Source organism: Triticum aestivum, chromosome 5D (assembly GCF_018294505.1).
Source record: "Triticum aestivum cultivar Chinese Spring chromosome 5D, IWGSC CS RefSeq v2.1, whole genome shotgun sequence".
NCBI lineage: Eukaryota > Viridiplantae > Streptophyta > Magnoliopsida > Poales > Poaceae > Triticum > Triticum aestivum.
In genome coordinates this window covers 118,314,141-118,328,370 of record NC_057808.1, presented here as the reverse complement: position 1 = coordinate 118,328,370, position 14,230 = coordinate 118,314,141, and the positions used below count along the sequence as shown (strand labels likewise).

The following is a 14,230-nucleotide window of genomic DNA, read 5'->3' as shown; positions in this document are numbered from 1 at the left end:
GCTTGGTGTCATCTTGCATTCTCATCCTCATCATGTGCATGGTGTGATTTCATACATTTTATGTTGTTGCATGTTCCATGCATGAGTCTTGCGTCATCACCACTTCTCCTTCCTTTCCTTTATTTCTTTTTGCAAGTGCACCTTTTACCTACTCCATTAATGTTCATCTTTTCCCCAATATTTCAAGCATCTCGCCCTAAACCTCTCTGCAAAATGTCAGATCTTGTGAAGTTGTTTTGGTTAGGTTCAAAAATACCTTAAGTTTGAATTATATTCAAACTTGTTTTATTTTTCCACCTCTAAAAATGTCCAAGGCAATTATTTCAAATATAACATTATATCAGGAGCATGGGAATATTTTCATATTTCCCAAATCCCTCTTCTTTGTACCGGCCCTTTTCATTTTTGTTTTTCTGTCTGAGGAAATGCAAATAAAAGAAAAGGCTTACCTGGGCCTCTCTTTCCCCAGCCGAGCGCAGCAGCAGCTCTAGCAGCCAGCCCAGCCAGCCCGCGCGCACGTTGCTTCCCCCCTTTCTCACACGAGCGCCGCACACCCCTCTCTCTCACTCGAACCACGTGGACAAGCGGGTCCCCCGCGTCAGCGAGAGCGGCAGCCACATCCGCCACCTTTTCTCCTTCCTCTTCCTCTACTTTTCGCCGTGCCATGGCCACGGTGGCGAGCCAGCTAGCCGCGCCGCGCCTACTTAAGCCCCCTCTCGGCGTCCGCACCTAACCCCTAGGGTTTCCCTCTCCATCCTCCGCCGCCGCCAGGGGAGAAAACTCCCCCAGATCCTTCGCTTCCGCCGCTTCCCGAGCGTGCCTGAGAGCGCGTCCACGTCGCCGGCGTGCACTGCGGCCACCTCCGCCTCGCCAAGCACGTCCGTCTTCCTCCACGACGTCGACTACGTCCCCGTCGTCCTCTTCCTCGCCTGGGATCGCCAAGTCCGGCTACTTCCCCGTCGTCCTCTTCCTCCCCTGCTTCGCGGACAGTAGCCCCGCCAGGTTCAGAGCTTGTCCGCGTCGCCGCAGGCTCGTCTCCGTCGATCCCATCGTGTCCGAGGGTGAGCTGGGTAACGCACCTCCCTATCCCATCCATTCCATGGCGTGTAGGCACCCGTAGGACTCGCCCGATCCGTGTCTTTGGCGCGTTCGCAGTGCCCCGGCGAAGCCTGAAGTTTATGTCGTGTGTATCTTTGCTGTAGCGCACCCGCGCGTCCCCGCGCTCCGGTTCTATCCTAGCCGCGTTCTCCTCGCTGCGCTGGCCTCGCCCGCGCAACCGCTCCCGCAGTGCAGCATCCCTGCGCGAGCACCAGGTCTCGCCTAGCCCCATGTCTTAGCCACCGAGGCGAGCACGAGCTCGTCCTCGGGAGGGCCTCCACGCGCACATTCCTTTGCTGCTCCACTTGCACGCGCGGGACCTTACCCCCATTCTGCACGCCCGCCGGTGCTCTGCAGCTACAGAAGTCGCCACCGTTGCTTGCCGTCGACGCCGGAACTATGCTGCGCGTTCATGGCGTATCCAGGACCGGGACGCCCTCTGTTCTGAGTGTAATGCACCCCTTCTTGATCACAAGGCGGGCTTGTAGCCCACTGGTTGCTCCCGCTCGCTCTGTTGCAGTAAGTCTCGGGTTCGAGTCCCAGGCTCTGCAGTATTTTGCTGTGTTTTTTTTTTCCTTTTCATTGTGACACTGACGCCTCGGCCCCACCGGACATACACACACCCAGCCACGTGGCCCACGGCCCTACCAGTCAGTCTAACGGCTGGGAACAGCTTGGGTGCACCTAGCTTTTCCCCTCATGTCCTTTGTTTTATTCCAATTCGGAACATGCCAGATTTGGCATATGCTGAGGTTTCCATTTTAGGCAGTAATTGTTTTTGCATAAATGTGGGGATTTTTCTACTGCAACCTAGACATATTATATATGTTTTTGGAGTAGAAAAATCCCACCAATCCAGTGGTGGCTTTAGTTTCTGCATTTGAGCAAGTTTGCATGCATGTCATTTTACATCATGTTGCTGTTTTGTCTTGCATGTGTATAATTATGCAAATATGCTATGAGGTAGTTTTGCACATGAACATGCTCTTCATCATGCCTACTTGCTTCTGGAATCAAGCTCATGCCATGATATGTTTTATTTTGAGTTAAACAAGCTTGCAAACATACTATCATGAATCTGTTTCTGCCATGACTTTAAATTCTTCTAAGTCTGGAATCTGTTTATGTCACTTGCCATGTTTGCATTGATGCTATCATCATTTCTGTAGGTTTCTGGAGCACGTTCACTAAGTGAGTTTTGTTAAGTGCATGTAGTACTAGCATTCCATGTCCCTTTTTCCCATGATATGTTCCTGGAGCATGTTGTTTGCTAGCTCTAAACATTGCTACCTGCTGCTGTTTATGCCATGTTCAGTATTTTCACCAAGTCTGTGAAGCTGCTATCTTTTGCACTTTTGCCATGCTTATTTGAACCTGTTATTCTGTGATCTAGCCGTAGCTCAGTGTTCATATTTTGTCAAGCATCTCTTGTAGATCACTACCACATGCTTTGTTGCTATGTTGGTGTGCTGTAGCATAGTTACTTGATGTATTCTAAGTGCTATCATGCTGTTAATCGCAGATTCATGTCAATCTTGTTTTGCTTGCCATTTGCAAACTGTGCATCCGTTTCCGGTGATCTTTATATCGATTTCGACCGAAATCATCTCATCTTTCCGGTGGCATACTTGGTTTGCTAAGTTAATGCCTTGTTCATCCTTTTTCTTCCGGAGCACGCATACGCATCGCATATCATACATGTATTGCATCATGTTGTTTGTGCATTTCCCGTGAGTGATTGTGGTTCCATTGCTTGTGTTCTTGCTGTGGGTAGAGCCAGGAGACGAGTTCATGAACGAGGAACCTGTTGAGTACGCTTACGGGGATCAAGCTTTCGACAACTCTGAGAACCTTGCAGGCAAGATGACCATACCCTCGAAATCACTTCTATCTTTGCTTTGCTAGTTGTTCGTTCTATTGCTATGCTGCGCTACCTACCACTTGCTATATCATGCCTCCCATATTGCCATGTCCAGCCTCTAACCATCCTTTCCTAGCGAACCGTTGTTTGGCTAAGTTACCGCTTTTGCTCAGCCCTTCTTATAGCGTTGCTAGTTGCAGGTGAAGTTGAAGTTGGTTCCATGTTGGGACATGGATATTTTGGAATATCACAATATCGCTTATTTAATTAATGCATCTATATATTTGGTAAAGGGTGGAAGGCTCGGCCTTATGCCTGGTGTTTTGTTCCACTCTTGTCGCCCTAGTTTCCGTCATACCGGTATTATGTTCCTTGAGTTTGCGTTCCTTACGCGGTTGGGTGATTTATGGGACCCCCTTGACAGTTCGCCTTGAATAAAACTCCTCCAGCAAGGCCCAACCTTGGTTTTACCATTTGCCACCTAAGCCTTTTCCCTTGGGTTTTCGCGAGCCCGAGGGTCATCTTTATTTAAACCCCCGGGCCAGTGTTCGTCTGAGTGCTGGTCCAAACTAGAGCCCTTTGCAGCGCCACCTCGGGGAAACTTGAGGCCTGGTTTTAGTTGTACGGACTGCTCATCCGGTGTGCCCTGAGAACGAGATATGTGCAGCTCCTATCGGGATTTGTCGGCACATTCGGGCGGCTTTGCTGGTCTTGTTTTACCATTGTCGAAATGTCTTGTAAACCGGGATTCCGAGACTGATCGAGTCTTCCCGGGAGAAGGTTTATCCTTCGTTGACAGTGAGAGCTTATAATGGGCTAAGTTGGGACAACCCTGCAGGGTATTATGTTTCGAAAGCCGTGCCCGCGGTTATGAGTGTTGGAAATATGCCCTAGAGGCAATAATAAATAGGTTATTATTATATTTCCTTGTTCATGATAATCGTTTATTATCCATGCTAGAATTGTATTGATAGGAAACTCAGATACATGTGTGGATACATAGACAACACCATGTCCCTAGTAAGCCTCTAGGAGACTAGCTCGTTGATCAATAGATGGTTACGGTTTCCTGACCATGGACATTGGATGTCGTTGATAACGGGATCACATCATTAGGAGAATGATGTGATGGACAAGACCCAATCCTAAGCCTAGCACAAGATCGTGTAGTTCGTTTGCTCAGAGCTTTTCTAATGTCAAGTATCACTTCCTTAGACCATGAGATTGTGCAACTCCCGGATACCGTAGGAATGCTTTGGGTGTGCCAAACGTCACAACGTAACTGGGTGGCTATAAAGGTGCACTACGGGTATCTCCGAAAGTGTCTGTTGGGTTGGCACGAATCGAGACTGGGATTTGTCACTCCGTGTAAACGGAGAGGTATCTCTGGGCCCACTCGGTAGGACATCATCATAATGTGCACAGTGTGACCAAGGAGTTGATCACGGGATGATGTGAGTTACGGAACGAGTAAAGAGACTTGCCGGTAACGAGATTGAACAAGGTATAGGGATACCGACGATCGAATCTCGGGCAAGTAACATACCGTTAGACAAAGGGAATTGAATACGGGATTGATTGAATCCCCGACAACGTGGTTCATCCGATGAGATCATCGTGGAACATGTGGGAGCCAACATGGGTATCCAGATCCCGCTGTTGGTTATTGACCGGAGAACGTCTCGGTCATGTCTGCATGGTTCCCGAACCCGTAGGGTCTACACGCTTAAGGTTCGATGACGCTAGGGTTATAGGGAAAGCATGTACGTGGTTACCGAATGTTGTTCGGAGTCCCGGATGAGATCCCGGACGTCACGAGGAGTTCCGGAATGGTCCGGAGGTAAAGATTTATATATGGGAAGTCCTGTTTTGGTCACCGGAAAAGTTTCGGGTGAAATCGGTGATGTACCGGGACCACCGGGAGGGTCCCGGGGGTCCACCAAGTGGGGCCACCAGCCCCAGAAGGCTGCGTGGGCCAAGTGTGGGAGGGGACCAGCCCCAGGTGGGCTGGTGCGCCCCCCCACCAAGGCCCAAGGCGCATGGGAGAGTGGGAGGGGGCAAACCCTAGGTCCAGATGGGCCTTAGGGCCCATCTAGTGGGGCGCCTCCCCCTCTCCTCCCCTTGGCCGCCCCCCTTGATGGGATCTAGGGCTGGCCGCCTCCTCTTGGGGGTGGAAACCCTAAGGGGGGCGCAGCCCCCTTCCCCCCTATATATACTTGAGGTTTGGGCTGCCATACACACATGAGAACGTCTCCTTTCGACGCAGCCCTACCCCTCTCCCTCCTCCTCCTCTCCCGCGGTGTTTGGCGAAGCCCTGCGGGATTGCCACGCTCCTCCATCACCACCACGCCGTCGTGCTGCTGCTGGATGGAGTCTTCCCCAACCTCTCCCTCTCTCCTTGCTGGATCAAGGCGTGGGAGACGTCACCGGGCTGCACGTGTGTTGAACGCGGAGGCACCGTTCTTTCGGTGCTTAGATCGGAATCAACCGCGATCTGAATCGCTACGAGTACGACTCCCTCATCCGCGTTCTTGCAACGCTTCCGCATCGCGATCTACAAGGGTATGTAGATTCACTCCCCTTCCCCTCGTTGCTAGATTACTCCATAGATTGATCTTGGTGATGCGTAGAAAATTTTGAATTTCTGCTACGTTCCCCAACAGTGGTATCAGAGCTAGGTCTATGCGTAGTTTCTATGCACGAGTAGAACACAAAGTAGTTGTGGGCGTCGATGTTGTCAATTCTTCTTGCCGCTACTAGTCTTATCTTGTTTCGGCGGCATTGTGGGATGAAGCGGCCCGGACCGACCTTACACGTACGCTTACGTGAGACAGGTTCCACCGACTGACATGCACTAGTTGCATAAGGTGGCTAGCGGGTGTCTGTCTCTCCCACTTTAGTCGGAACGGATTCGATGAAAAGGGTCCTTATGAAGGGTAAATAGAAATTGGCATATCACGTTGTGGTGTTACGTAGGTAAGAAACGTTCTTGCTAGAAACCTATACAAGCCACGTAAAAACTTGCAACAACAATTAGAGGACGTCTAACTTGTTTTTGCAGCAAGTGCTATGTGATGTGATATGGCCAGAAGATATGATGAATGATATATGTGATGTATGAGATTGATCATATTCTTGTAATAGGGATCACGACTTGCATGTCGATGAGTATGACAACCGGCAGGAGCCATAGGAGTTGTCTTTATTTTTTGTATGACCTGCGTGTCATTGAATAACGCCATGTAAGTTACTTTACTTTATTGCTAAGCGCGTTAGCCATAGAAGTAGAAGTAACCGTTGGCGTGACAACTTCAAGAAGACACAATGATGGAGATCATGATGATGGAGATCATGGTGTCATGCCGGTGACAAAGATGATCATGGTGCCCCGAAGATGGAGATCAAAGGAGCAAAATGATATTGGCCATATCATGTCACTATCTGATTGCATGTGATGTTTATCATGTTATGCATCTTATTTGCTTAGAACGACGGTAGTAAGTAAGATGATCCCTCACTAAAATTTCAAGAAAGTGTTCACCCTAACTGTGCACCGTTGCGAAGGTTCGTCGTTTCGAAGCACCACGTGATGATCGGGTGTGATAGATTCTTACGTTCGAATACAACGGGTGTTGACGAGCCTAGCATGTACAGACATGGCCTCGGCACACACGCAATACACTTAGGTTGACTTGACGAGCCTAGCATGTACAGACATGGCCTCGGAACACAAGAGACCGAAAGGTCGAACATGAGTCGTATAGCAGATACGATCAACATGGAGATGTTCACCGATGATGACTAGTCCGTCTCGCGTGATGATCGGACACGGCCTAGTTTGACTCGGATCATGTATCACTTAGATGACTAGAGGGATGTCTATCTGAGTGGGAGTTCATTAATCAGACGAACTTCATTATCATGAACATAGTCAAAAGGTCTTTGCGAATTATGTCTTGCGCTTTAAGTTCTACTGGTTTAGATATGTTCCTAGAGAAAAATTTAGTTGAAAGTTGGTAGTAGCAATTATGCGGACTGGATCCGTAAACTGAGGATTGTCCTCATTGCTGCACAGAAGGCTTATGTCCTTAATGCACCGCTCGGTGTGCTGAACCTCAGCGTCGTCTGTAGATGTTGCGGAACATCTGACATACACGTTTTGATAACTACGTGATAGTTCAGTGCGTAATGCTAACGGTTTAGAATTGTGGCACCAAAGACGTTTTGAAACGTCGCAGAACATGTGAGATGTTCCGAAGACTGAAATTGGGATTTCAGACTAGTGCCCACGTCAAGAGGTATGAGACCTCTGACAAGTTTCCTAAGCCTGCAAACTAAGGGAGAAAAGCTCAATCGTTGAGCGTGTGCTCAGATTGTCTGAGTGCCACAGTCGCTTGAATCGAGTGGGAGTTAATCTCCCAGATGAGATAGTGATAGTTCTCCATAGTCACTGCCACCAAGCTAGTAGAGCTTCGTGATGAACTATAACATATCAAGGATAGTTATGATGATCCTTGAGCTATTCGCGATGTTTGACACCGCGAGAGTAGAAATCAAGAAGGAGCATCAATTGTTGATGGTTAGTAGAACCACTAGTTTAAGAAGGGCAAGGGCAAAAGGGATACTTCATGAAACAGCAAGTCGTTTGCTGCTCTAGTGAAGAATCCCAAGGTTGAACCCAAACCCGAGACTAAGTGCTTCTGTAATAAGAGGAACGGTCACTGAAGCAGTACTACCCTAGATACTTGGTAGATGAGAAGACAGGCAAGGTCGACAGAAGTATATTGGATATACGTCATATGAATGTGTACTTTACTAGTACTCCCAGCAGCACCAGGGTATTAGATACCGGTTCGGTTGCTAAGTGTTAGTAACTCGAAATAAAAGCTGCGGAATAAACGGAGACTAGCTAAAGGTGAGATGACGATATGTGTTGGAAGTGTTTCCAAGGTTGATGTGATCAAGCATCGCATGCTCCCTCTACTATCGAGATTTGGTGTTTGCGTTGAGCATGATTGGATTATGTTTATCGCAATACGGTTATTCATTTAAGGAGAATAATGGTTACTCTGTTTGTTTGAATAATACCTTCAATGGTCTTGCACCTAAAATGAATCTCGATCGTAGTGATACACATGTTCATGCCAAAAAGGATATATGATAGTAATGATAGTACCACATACTTGTGGCACTGCCACTTGAGTCATATTGGTATAGAACGCATGAGGAAGCTCCATGTGGATGGATCTTTGGACTCACTCATTTTTGAAAAGATTGAGACATGCGAACCATGTCTATTGGTATATATGCATGAAGAAACTCCATGCAGATGGATCGCTTGGACTCACTTGATTTCGAATCACTTGAGACATGCAAATCATACCACATGGGCGAGATGACTGAAAGTCCTCGTTTTCAGTAAGATGTAACAAGAGAGCAACTTATTGGAAGTAATACATTTTGATGTATGCAGTCCAATGAGTTCTGAGGCATGCAGTGGATATCATTATGTTCTTACTTCACAGATAATTTGAGTAGATGCTGAGAATATTTACTTGATGAAACACAAGTCTGAATTATTGAAAGGTTCAAGTAATTTCAGAGTGAAGTCGAGGATTGTCGTGACAAGAGGATAAAATGTCTATGATATGATCATAGAGATATCTGAGTTACGAGTTTGGCACACAATTAAGACATTGTGGAAAGTGTTTCACAATTAATACCGCCTGGAACACCATAGTGTGATGGTGTGTCCGAACATCATGACTGCACCCTATTGGATATGGTGCATACCATGATGTTTCTTATCAAATTACCACTATCGTTTATGGGTTAGGCATTAGAGACACCCGCATTCACTTTAAAAGGGGCACCACGCAATTCCGTTGAGACGACACCATTTAGAGACACCTAAGTTGTCGTTTCTTAAAAGTTTGGGGCTGCGATGCTTATGAGAAAAAGTTTCAGGCTGATAAGCTCGAACCCAAAGCGGATAAATGCATCTTCATAGAAAACCCAAAACAGTTGGGTATACCTCCTATTTCAGATCTGGAAGCAAAAGTAATTGCTTCTAGAAACGAGTCCTTTCTCGAGGAAAAGTTTCTCTCGAAAGAATTGAGTGGGAGGATGGTGGAGACTTGATAAGGTTATAGAACCGTCACTTCAACTAGTGTGTAGCAGGGCACAGGAAGTTGTTCCTGTGGCACCTACACCAATTGAAGTGGAAGCTTATGATAGTGATCATGAAACTTCGGATCAAGTCACTACCAAACCTCGTAGGACGACGAGGATGCGTGCTACTTCAGAGTGGTACGTGATCCTGTCTGAGATATCATGTTGTTGGACAATACTGAACCTACGAGCTATGGAGAAGCGATGGTGGGCCCATATTCCGACAAATGGTTAAGAGCCATGAAATCCGAGATAAATGGATCTTTGAGAAGAAGACGGACGTGGACGGTAATGTTACCGTCTATGAAGCTCGACTTGTGGCAAAGAGTATTTCCACAAGTTCAAGGAGTTGACTACGATGAGATTTTCTCATCCGTAGCGGTGCTTAAGTCCGTCGGAATCATGTTAGCATTATCTGCATTTGTGAAATCTAGCAGATGGATGTCAAAACAAGTTTCCTTACCAGTTTTCGTAAGGAAAGGTTGTATGTGATACAATCAGAAAGTTTTTGTCGATCCTAAGGATGCTAAAAGGTATGCTAGCTCCAGCGATCCTTCCATGGATTAGAGCAAGCATCTCGGAGTCAGAATATACACTTTGATGGAGTGATCAAAGTTTTTGGGTTTATACAAAGTTTGTTAGAAACTTGTATTTACAATAAAGTGAGTGGGAGCGCTACAACATTTCTGATAAGTATATGTGAATGACATATAGTTGATCCGAAATGATATAAAATTTCTGGAAAGCATAAAGGGTTGTTTGAAAGGAGTTTTTCAAAGGAAAACCTGGATAAAGCTGCTTACATATTGGGCATCAAGATCTATAGAGATAGATCAAGACGCCTGATGATACTTTCAAAGAACGCACACCTTGACATGATTTTGAAAGAGTTCAAAATGGATCAGCAAAGAAGGAGTTCTTGGCTGTGTTACAAGGTGTGAGTATTGAGTAAGACTCAAGACCTGACCACATCAGAAGAGAGAGAAAGCACGAAGGTCGTCCCCTATGCTTTAGACGTAGGCTCTACAGTATGCTATGCTGTGTACCGCACATGAAGTGTGCCTTGCCATGAGTTGGTCAAGGGGTACAATAGTGATCCGGGAAAGGATCACATGACAGCGGTCGAACTTATCCTTAGTATCTAGTGGACTAAGGAATTTTCTCGATCATGGAGGTGGTAAAAGAGTTCGTCGTAAAGGGTTACGTCGATGCAAACTTTGACACTAATCCGGATGACTCTGAGTAGTAAACCGGATTCGTATAGTAAAGCAGTTATTTGGAACAACTCCTAGTAGCGCGTGGTAGCATCCACAAAGATGACATAGATATTCGTAAAGCACACACGGATCTGAAAGGTTCAGACCCGTTGACTAATAACCTCTCTCACAAGCATAACATGATCAAACCAGAACTCGTTGAGTGTTAATCACATAGAGATGTGAACTAGATTGTTGACTCTAGTAAACTCTTGGGTGTTGGTCACATGGTGATGTGACCTGTCAGTGTTAATCACATGGTGATGTGAACTAGATTATTGACTCTAGTGCAAGTGGGAGACTGTTGGAAATATGCCCTAGAGGCAATAATAAATAGGTTATTATTATATTTCCTTGTTCATGATAATCGTTTATTATCCATGCTAGAATTGTATTGATAGGAAACTCAGATACATGTGTGGATACATAGACAACACCATGTCCCTAGTAAGCCTCTAGGAGACTAGCTCGTTGATCAATAGATGGTTACGGTTTCCTGACCATGGACATTGGATGTCGTTGATAACGGGATCACATCATTAGGAGAATGATGTGATGGACAAGACCCAATCCTAAGCCTAGCACAAGATCGTGTAGTTCGTTTGCTCAGAGCTTTTCTAATGTCAAGTATCACTTCCTTAGACCATGAGATTGTGCAACTCCCGGATACCGTAGGAATGCTTTGGGTGTGCCAAACGTCACAACGTAACTGGGTGGCTATAAAGGTGCACTACGGGTATCTCCGAAAGTGTCTGTTGGGTTGGCACGAATCAAGACTGGGATTTGTCACTCCGTGTAAACGGAGAGGTATCTCTGGGCCCACTCGGTAGGACATCATCATTATGTGCACAATGTGACCAAGGAGTTGATCACGGGATGATGTGAGTTACGGAACGAGTAAAGAGACTTGCCGGTAACGAGATTGAACAAGGTATAGGGATACCGACGATCGAATCTCGGGCAAGTAACATACCGTTAGACAAAGGGAATTGAATACGGGATTGATTGAATCCCCGACATCGTGGTTCATCCGATGAGATCATCGTGGAACATGTGGGAGCCAACATGGGTATCCAGATCCCGCTGTTGGTTATTGACCGGAGAACGTCTCGGTCATGTCTGCATGGTTCCCGAACCCGTAGGGTCTACACGCTTAAGGTTCGATGACGCTAGGGTTATAGGGAAAGTATGTACATGGTTACCGAATGTTGTTCGGAGTCCCGGATGAGATCCCGGACGTCACGAGGAGTTCCGGAATGGTCCGGAGGTAAAGATTTATATATGTGAAGTCCTGTTTTGGTCACCGGAAAAGTTTCGGGTGAAATCGGTAATGTACCGGGACCACCGGGAGGGTCCCGGGGGTCCACCAAGTGGGGCCACCAGCCCCAGAAGGCTGCGTGGGCCAAGTGTGGGAGGGGACCAGCCCCAGGTGGGCTGGTGCGCCCCCCCACCAAGGCCCAGGCGCATGGGAGAGTGGGAGGGGGCAAACCGTAGGTCCAGATGGGCCTTAGGGCCCATCTAGTGGGGCGCCTCCCACTCTCCTCCCCTTGGCCGCCCCCCTTGATGGGATCTAGGGCTGGCCGCCTCCTCTTGGGGGTGGAAACCCTAAAGGGGGCGCAGCCCCCTTCCCCCCTATATATACTTGAGGTTTGGGCTGCCATACGGACATGAGAACGTCTCCTTTTGGTGCAGCCCTACCCCTCTCCCTCCTCCTCCTCTCCCGCGGTGCTTGGCGAAGCCCTGCGGGATTGCCACGCTCATCCACCACCACCATGCCGTCGTGTTGCTGCTGGATGGAGTCTTCCCAACCTCTCCCTCTCTCCTTGCTGGATCAAGGCGTGGGAGACGTCACCGGGCTGCACGTGTGTTGAACGCGGAGGCACCGTACTTTCGGTGCTTAGATCGGAATCAACCGCGATCTGAATCGCTACGAGTACGACTCCCTCATCCGCGTTCTTGCAACGCTTCCGCATCGCGATCTACAAGGGTATGTAGATGCACTCCCCTTCCCTTCGTTGCTAGTAAACTCCATAGATTGATCTTGGTGATGCGTAGAAAATTTTGAATTTCTGCTACGTTCTCCAACACGGATCCCATCAGAACTCCGAAGTTAAGCGTGCTTGGGCGAGAGTAGTACTAGGATGGGTGACCTCCTGGGAAGTCCTCGTGTTGCATTCCCTTTTTAATTTTTTTGCACCGCGTGCAAAACAAAACGCACGAGCGCGACGTATGTTTAGCACGTTTTATTATTTTGCACGTTTACGGTAAGTTTTAGCTTGCTGCTCATTATTCACGCGTCTAGCGGCGGCAAGCGTGTTCTGAAAGGGGTCGAAACCATGGTAAATAGGCACTGGTGCAGTTGAACCGTGGTAAAACTCGTCTCCGTAGTTGAGCGGGAGCGGCCAAAGGAATGTGCAATCGTGTGTGTAGTGGAGCTGGGAGGGGCAAGCATAAGGGACGAAGACGGGGGTAACATGTCGGATGCGATCATACCAGCACTAAAGCACCGGATCCCATCAGAACTCCGAAGTTAAGCGTGCTTGGGCGATAGTAGTAGTAGGATGGGTGACCTCCTGGGAAGTCCTCGTGTTGTATTCCCTTTTTAATTTTTTTGCACCGCGTGCAAAACAAAACGCACGAGCGCGACGTATGTTTAGCACGTTTTATTATTTTGCACGTTTACGGTAAGTTTTAGCTCGCTGCTCATTATTCACGCGTCTAGCGGCGGCAAGCGTGTTCTGAAAGGGGTCGAAACCATGGTAAATAGGCACTGGTGCAGTTGAACCGTGGTAAAACTCGTCTCCGTAGTTGAGCGGGAGCGGCCAAAGGAATGTGCAATCGTGTGTGTAGTGGAGCTGGGAGGGGCAAGCATAAGGGACGAAGACGGGGGTAACATGTCGGATGCGATCATACCAGCACTAAAGCACCGGATCCCATCAGAACTCCGAAGTTAAGCGTGCTTGGGCGAGAGTAGTACTAGGAAGGGTGACCTCCTGGGAAGTCCTCGTGTTGCATTCCCTTTTTAATTTTTTTGTACCGCGTGCAAAACAAAACGCACGAGCGCGACGTATGTTTAGCACGTTTTATTATTTTGCACGTTTACGGTAAGTTTTAGCTCGCTGCTCATTATTCACGCGTCTAGCGGCGGCAAGCGTGTTCTGAAAGGGGTCGAAACCATGGTAAATAGGCACTGGTGCAGTTGAACCGTGGTAAAACTCGTCTCCGTAGTTGAGCGGGAGCGGCCAAAGGAATGTGCAATCGTGTGTGTAGTGGAGCTGGGAGGGGCAAGCATAAGGGACGAAGACGGGGGTAACATGTCGGATGCGATCATACCAGCACTAAAGCACCGGATTGTTGGAAATATGCCCTAGAGGCAATAATAAATAGGTTATTATTATATTTCCTTGTTCATGATAATCGTTTATTATCCATGCTAGAATTGTATTGATAGGAAACTCAGATACATGTGTGGATACATAGACAACACCATGTCCCTAGTAAGCCTCTAGTTGACTAGCTCGTTGATCAATAGATGGTTACGGTTTCCTGACCATGGACATTGGATGTCGTTGATAACGGGATCACATCATTAGGAGAATGATGTGATGGACAAGACCCAATCCTAAGCCTAGCACAAGATCGTGTAGTTCGTTTGCTCAGAGCTTTTCTAATGTCAAGTATCACTTCCTTAGACCATGAGATTGTGCAACTCCCGGATACCGTAGGAATGCTTTGGGTGTGCCAAACGTCACAACGTAACTGGGTGGCTATAAAGGTGCACTACGGGTATCTCCGAAAGTGTCTGTTGGGTTGGCACGAATCGAGACTGGGATTTGTCACTCCG

At 47.6% G+C, this 14,230-nt stretch overlaps 2 non-coding genes and 1 pseudogene across 2 annotated transcripts; all 3 read left to right on the top strand.

Moving 5' to 3' along the window:
* The first annotated feature begins 12,445 nt into the window (after positions 1-12,445).
* Positions 12,446-12,564, top strand: LOC123126763 (uncharacterized; annotated as a pseudogene).
* A 301-nt stretch (positions 12,565-12,865) lies between these two features.
* On the top strand, positions 12,866-12,984 carry LOC123126685 (5S ribosomal RNA). Its single transcript, XR_006461912.1, has one exon. It is a non-coding gene; the product is annotated as a 5S ribosomal RNA (ribosomal RNA).
* Positions 12,985-13,285: 301 nt separating this feature from the next.
* LOC123126460 (5S ribosomal RNA) lies at positions 13,286-13,404 on the top strand. Its single transcript, XR_006461706.1, has one exon. It is a non-coding gene; the product is annotated as a 5S ribosomal RNA (ribosomal RNA).
* Positions 13,405-14,230: the final 826 nt, after the last annotated feature.